Source organism: Urocitellus parryii, unplaced genomic scaffold, assembly GCF_045843805.1.
Source record: "Urocitellus parryii isolate mUroPar1 unplaced genomic scaffold, mUroPar1.hap1 Scaffold_129, whole genome shotgun sequence".
Lineage (NCBI taxonomy): Eukaryota > Metazoa > Chordata > Mammalia > Rodentia > Sciuridae > Urocitellus > Urocitellus parryii.
The window spans coordinates 244,737-252,384 of NW_027551951.1; positions in this window are offsets into that span (position 1 = coordinate 244,737).

The following is a 7,648-nucleotide window of genomic DNA, read 5'->3' on the forward strand; positions in this document are numbered from 1 at the left end:
ACCTAACACTAACCCAAACCCTAACCTAACGCTAACCCTAACCCGAAACTTATCCCTAACCCTAACCCTATACCTAACCCTAACCCGAACCCAAACCCTAACCCGAACTCGAACCCTAATCATAACCCTAACCCAAACACTAACCCTACCCTAACCCTAACACTAAACCAAACCCGAACCTTCACCCGAACCCGAAAACTAACCCTAACCCTAACCATAACCTGAACCCGAACCCTAACCTGAAGCCTAAACCTAACCCTAACCCGAACCCTAACCCAAAACCGAACCCTAACCCTAACCCTAATCCGAACCCGAATGTGAACCCGAAACCTAACCTGAACCCCAAACCTAACCCTAACCCTAAAACTAACCCTAACCCGAACCTGAACCCGGACCCTAACCTGAACCCTAACCCTAACCCTAAACCTAATCCGAACACGAACCATAACCCTAACCCGAAACCTAATCCGAACCCTAACCCTAACACTGACCCTAAACCTAACCCTAAACTTAACCCGAACCCGAACCCGAACCCTAAGCCTAACCCTAACCCTAAACTGAAACCTAACCCGAATGCTAATCCTAAACCTAACCCTAACTCTTACCCTAACCCGAAACCTAATACTAACCATAACCCTAACGGAACCCTAACCCTAACCATAACCCTAAACCTAACCCTAACTCGAACCCAAACCCTAATCCTAATCTTAACCCTAACCCTAACTCTAATCGGAAACCTAACCCTAACCCTAACCCAAACCCTAACCCAAACTCGAACACTAAACCGAACCAGAAACTTAAACGAAAACCTAACCTGAACCCTAAATATAACCTTAACCCTAACCTGAATCCGAACACTAACCTCAACCCGAAACCAAACCAGAACACTAACCCTAACCCTAACCCGAAAACAAACCTTAAACCTAACCCTAACCCGAACCCGAACCCTAACGCAAAACCGAACACTAAACCAAAACCTAAACCGAAACCTAACCCTAACACTAAAGCTAACCATAAACATAAGCCTAACCCTAACCCTAACCCTAACCCGTACACGAACCCGAACTCTAACCCTAACCCTAACCCGAACCCGAACCCGAACCCGAACCCGAACCCTAAGCCTAACCCTAACCCTAAACTAAAACCTAACCTGAATGCAAACCCTAAACCAAACCCTAACTCTTACCCTAACCAGAAACCTAATCCTAACCGTAACCCTAACTGAACCCTAACCCTAACCATAACCCTAAACCTAACCCTAACTAGAACCCAAACCCTAACCTAATCTTAACCCTAACCCTAACTCTAATCGGAAAACTAACCCAAACCCTAACCCAAACCCTAACCCAAACTCTAACACTAAACCGAACCCGAAACTTAAACCAAAACCTAACCTGAACCCTAAATGTAACCTTAACCCTAACCTGAATCCGAACCCTAACCCTAACCCGAAACCGAACCAGAACACTAACCCTAACCCTAACCCGAAAACAAACCCTAACCTAACCCTAACCCGAACCTGAACCCTAACCCGAAACCGAACACTAAACCAAAACCTAAACCGAAACCAAACCCTAAACACTAACCCTAACCATAAACATAAGCCTAACCCTAACCCTAACCCTAACCCATACACGAACCCGAACACTAACTCTAACCCTAACACTAACCCTAACCCGAACCCGAACCTGAACCCGAACCCTAACCATAACCCCAACCCTAACCCTAACCGTAACCCTAACCCTAACACTAACCCGATCCCGAACTTGAACCCTAACTTTAACCTGAACACTAACCCTAACCCTAACCCTAATCCTAACCCGAATCCAAACCCTAACAGGAACCCGAACCTGAACCCTAACCCTAACCCTAATCCTAACCCTAATCCTAACCTTAACCAGAACCAGAACACTGACCCTAACGCGACCCTAACCGTAACCCTAACCATAACACTAACCCTATCCCGAAACTGAACCGAACCCTAACCTAACACGAACTCGAACACTAACCCTAACCCTAACCCTAACCTGAACCCGAACCCAAAACCTAAACCTAATCCTAAACCGAACCCTAACCCTAACCCTCACCCTAACCCTAATCCTAAACTTAACCCGAACCATTATCCTAACCCTAAAACGAACCCTAACCGTAACCCTAACCCTAACCCTAACCCTAACCAGAACCAACCCTAACCCGAACCCGAACCTGAACACTAACCCTAAACCCAACCCTAACTCTAACCCGAACCCTAACCATAACCCTAACCGTAACCCTAACCCTAACCCGAACCCTTACCGAACCCTAAACCTATCCGGAACCGGAACACTAACCCTAACCCTAACCCTAACCCAAACCCAAACCCTAACCCAAAGCCTAAGCCTACCCTAACCCTAACCCTCACCATAAACTCACCCTAATCTTAACTCGAACCGTAACCCTAACCTTAACCCTAACCCTAACCATAACTACAACCCTAAACCTAACCCTAAACCTAAACATAAACCTAACCCTAACTCTAACCATAACCCTAAACATAACCTAACCCTTACCCAACCCTAACCCTAACCCTAAGCCTAACCCTAACCCTAAGCTGAACCCTAAACCGAATGCGAACCCTAAACCTAACCCTAAATCTTACCCTAAACCGAAACCTAACCCTAACCGAACACTAACCCTAACCCTAACCCTAACCCTAAACCTAACAGTAACTCGAACCTGAACCCTAAACCTAATCCTAACCAAACCCTAACTCTAAGCGGAACCCTAACCCTAACCCTAACCCAAACCCTAACCTGAACTCTAACCCTAAACCGAACCCCAAAATTAAACCGAAAGCTAACCTGAACTCTAACCAAAACCTTAACCCTAACCTGAATCCTAACCCTAATCCTAACCCGAAAACAAACCCTAACCCTAACCCGAACCCTAACCCGAACCCGAACACGAACCATAACCCTAAACCGAAACCAAACCCTAAGCCTAATCCTAACCCTAACAGTAAGCGTAACCCTAACCCTAACCCTAACATGTACACGAACCCAAACTCTAACCCTATCCCTAACCCTAACCCTAACCCGAACCCGAACCTGAACCCGGACCCTAACCATAACCCAAACCCTAACCCTAACACTAATCCTAAACCTAATCCTAACCCCAACCGAACGTGAACACTAACTTTAGCCAGAACCCTAACCCTAATCATAACCCTAACCAAAACCCTAACTCTAATCGGAACCCTAACCCTAACCCTAACCCAAACCCTAACCCGAACTCTAACACTAAACCGAACCCCAAACTTAAACCGAAAGGTAACCTGAACCCTAACCATAACCTTAACCCAAACCTGAACCCTAACAATAATCCTAACCCGAAAACAAACCCTAACTCTAACACTAAACCTAACCGGAACCCTAAACAGAACCAGAACACTAACCCTAACCCTAAACCGAAACGTAACCCTAAGCCTAATCCTAACCCTAACTGGAAGCCTAACCCTAACCCTACCCCTAACCCGTAACGAACCCGAACTCTAAACCTATCCCTAACCCTAACCATAACCTAAACCGGAACCTGAACCCGAACCCTAACCATAACCCAAACCCTAACCCTAACACTTATCCTAAATCTAAACATAACCCGATCCCGAACATGAACCCTAACTTTAACACGAACACTAACCCTCACCCTCACCCTAACCCTAACCCTAAACCTAACCCTAAACGGAATCCTAACACTAACCGGAACCCGGACCCGAACCCTAATCCTAAACCTAACCCTAACCCTAATCCTAAACTTAACCCAAACCAGAACCCTGACCCTAACCCGAACCATAACCGTAACCCTAACCGTAACCCTAAACCTAACCCAAAACCGAACCCAACCATAACCCTAACCCGAACCCGAGCACTAACCCTAACCGTAACCCTAACGCAAACCCGAACCCGAACCCTAAACCTAACTATAACCCTAACCCAAGCCCGAAATCTAACCTTAACACTAACCCAAAACATAACCCTACCCCTCACTTAACCCTAATCCTAAACTTAACCCTAACCATTACCCTAACCCTAACCCGAACCCTAACCGTAAACCTAACCGTAACCCTAACCCTAACCAGAACCCGAACACAACCCTATCCCTAATGCAAACATGAACACTAAACCTAAACCCAACCCTAACACTAACCCGAACCCTAACCGTAACCCTAAACCTAACCCGAACCCAAACCCAACCGTAACCCTATCCCAAACACGAACCCTAACCACAACCCGAACCCTAACCCTAAGCCAAAGCCTAACCCGAACCCTAACCCTAACCCACACCCTAACACTTACCCTAACCCTAACCTGAACATGAACCCTAACCCTAACTCTAACCCTAACCGGAACCCTATCCCTAATCCTAACCCAAACGCTAACCCTAACCCTAACCATAACCCTAACCCGAACTTGAACCCTAACCATATCCCTAACCCAAACAATAACCCTAACCCTAAACCTAAGAGTAAACCGAAAACGAACCTGATCCCGAACGCTAACCTGAACCCTAACCCTAACCCTAAACCTAACCCGAACCGAAACCTAACCCTGATCCTAACCATAACCTGAACCCTAACCCTAACCCTAACCCTAAACCTAACCCTAACCCGAACCCTAATCCGAACCTGAAACCTAACCCTAACCCAAACCCTAAACCTAACCCTAACCCTAACCCTAACACTAACCCCAACACTAAACCTAAACCGAACCCTAAACCGAACACAAACCCTAACCCTAACCGTACACCTAACACTAAACCTAACCATAACCCAAACACTAGCCCGAACTCTAATCCAAAACCAAACCCTAAACCGAACCCAAACCCTAACGCTAACCCTAACCCTAACCCTAACTGTGAACCTAACCCTAACCCGAACCGTAACCCTAAACCTAAACATAACCCTAACCCGAACCATAACCTTAAACATAACCCTAACCCTAACCCTAATCCTAATTCGAACCCTAAACCTAACCCATTCACAAAACCGAACCTTAATCCTAACCCTAACCCGTACCAGAAACACACGCGAACCCGAACCCTAACCATAAACCGAACCCTAACTCTAACCCTAACCGAAACCATAACCGTAAGCCTAACCCTAACCCGAACCCGAACACAACCCTAACCCTATGCCAAACCCGAACAATAACCCGAACCTTAACCCTAACCCAAACCCGAACCCTACACCTAAGCCTAAGCCTAACCCGAACCCTAACACGAACCCTCACCCTAACCCTTACCCTAAACCTAACCCTAACCCGAACCCGAACCCTAACCCTAACTCTAACCCAAACCCTAACCCTAAACCGAAACCTAACCCAAACGCTAACCCTAACCCTAATCTGAACCCTAACCCTAACCCTAACCCGAAACCGAACCATAACCCTAAACCTAACACTACCCCTAACCCAAGCACTTACCCGAACCCAACCCGAACCCTAATCCTAACCCTAACCCTAACCCAAAATTAACCCGAAAACCGAACCCTAAACCGAACCTAAACCTAACCCTCAGCCGAATCCTAAACCTAACACTAACTCTAAACTTAACCCTAACCCTAGCCCGATTCTGAACCCTAACCCTAACCGTAACCCGATTCCCAACCTGAACCCGAACCGTATCCCTAACCCTAACCGGAACCCTAACCCTAACCCTAATCCTAATCCGAACCCAAAACCTAAAACTAACACTAACCCTAACCCTAACCTGAAACCGAAAACTAACCCTAACCCTAACCCTAACTCTAACCCTAAACTGAACCTGAACCGTGACCCAAACCCTAACCCTATCCGAACCGAAATCCTAACCCTAACCCTAACCCTAACCCTAAACGTAACCCTAAACCTAACCCTAATGCTAAACCTAACCCTAATCCTAACTGTAACCCTAACCCTAACCCTAACCCTATCCCTAACCTGAAACCGAACCAGAACCATAACCCTAACCCTAACCCGAAAACAAATCCTAACCCTAACCCTAACCCTAACCCTAACCCTAAAACGAACCCAAACACTAAGCCTAACCCTAAACCGAAACCTAACCCTAACCCTATCCATAACCCTAACATTAAGCCTAACCCTAACCCTAACCCTAACACGAACCCGAACCCTAACACTAACCCTAACCCTAACACTAACCCGAACCCGAACCTGAACCTGAACACTAACCATAACCCGAACCCTAACCCTAACCATAACCCTAACCCAAACCTGATCCCGAACTTGAACCATAACTTTAACCCAAACACAAACCCTAACCCTAACCCTAACACGAACTCGAACCCTACCCATACCCCTAACACAAACACTAACCCTAACCCTAAACCTAACACTAAACCGAACCCGAACCTGAACCCGAACCCTAACCTGAACCCTAACCCTAACTCTAAATCTAACCCGAAACCTAAACCTAACCCTGATCCTAACCATAAATTGAACCCTAACCCTACCCTTATCCTTACCCTAACCCTAACCCCAGTCCTAATTCGAACCCTAACCCTAACCCTAAACTTAACCCGAAACCTAAGCCTAAACCTAAGCCTAACCCTAACCCTAAACCGGACCCTAATGCTAACCATAACCCTAACCCTAACTCTAACCCGAACCCTAAACCTAAATCTAACCCGATCCCTAACCCTAACCCTAACCATAACCCTAAAGCGAACCCGAACCTGAACCCGAACCATAACCTGAACCCTAACCCTAACTCTAACCCAAACCCTAACCGTAACCCTAAACCGAAACCTAACCCTAAACTGAACCCAAACCTGAACCCGAATCCTAGCGTGAATGCTAAACCTAACACTTAACCTAACCCTAAGCCGAAGCCTAATCCGAACCGAACCCTAACCCTAAACCTAAACCGAACCCTAAACCTAACCCTAACCCTAACCCTATCCCGAACCTGAACCCTTACCCTAACCCTAAAGCTAACCCTAACCCTAACCCTAACCCAAACCTAACCTAACCCTAATCCGAAACCTAACCCTAACACTAACCCTAACCCAAACCCCAAACCAAACCATAACCCGAACCCTAACACTAACCCTAATCCGAAACCTAACCCTAACACTAACCCTAACCCTAAACCGAACCCGATCCCTAACCCTAACCTGAACCCGAACCCTAACCCTAACCCTAACCCGAACCTAATCCGAACCTGAACCCTAAACCTAACATTAAACCGAACCCAAACCCTAACCCTAACCATAACCCGAACCTAGGCTTAACCCTAACCCTAACACTAACTCTAACACGAACCCGAACCCAAAACCTAACCCTAACCCTAACCCTAACCCGAACACGAAACCGAACACTAATTCTAAGCATAACCAGAAAGCTAAAACCTAACGCTAACCCGAACCCGAACCCGAACCCGAACCCTAACCTTTACCCGAACCCTAACCCTAATCTTAACCCTAACACTAACCCTAAACTGAATCCTACCAATCCGGAACCCAAACCCAAACCCTAACGCTAACCCTAAAACTAACACTAATCCTAAACTTAACCGGAACCTGAACACTATCCCTAACCCTAAGCATAACACGAACCTAACCCGAACCCTAACCCTAACCCTAACACTAACCCTAACCCGAACCCTAACCGGA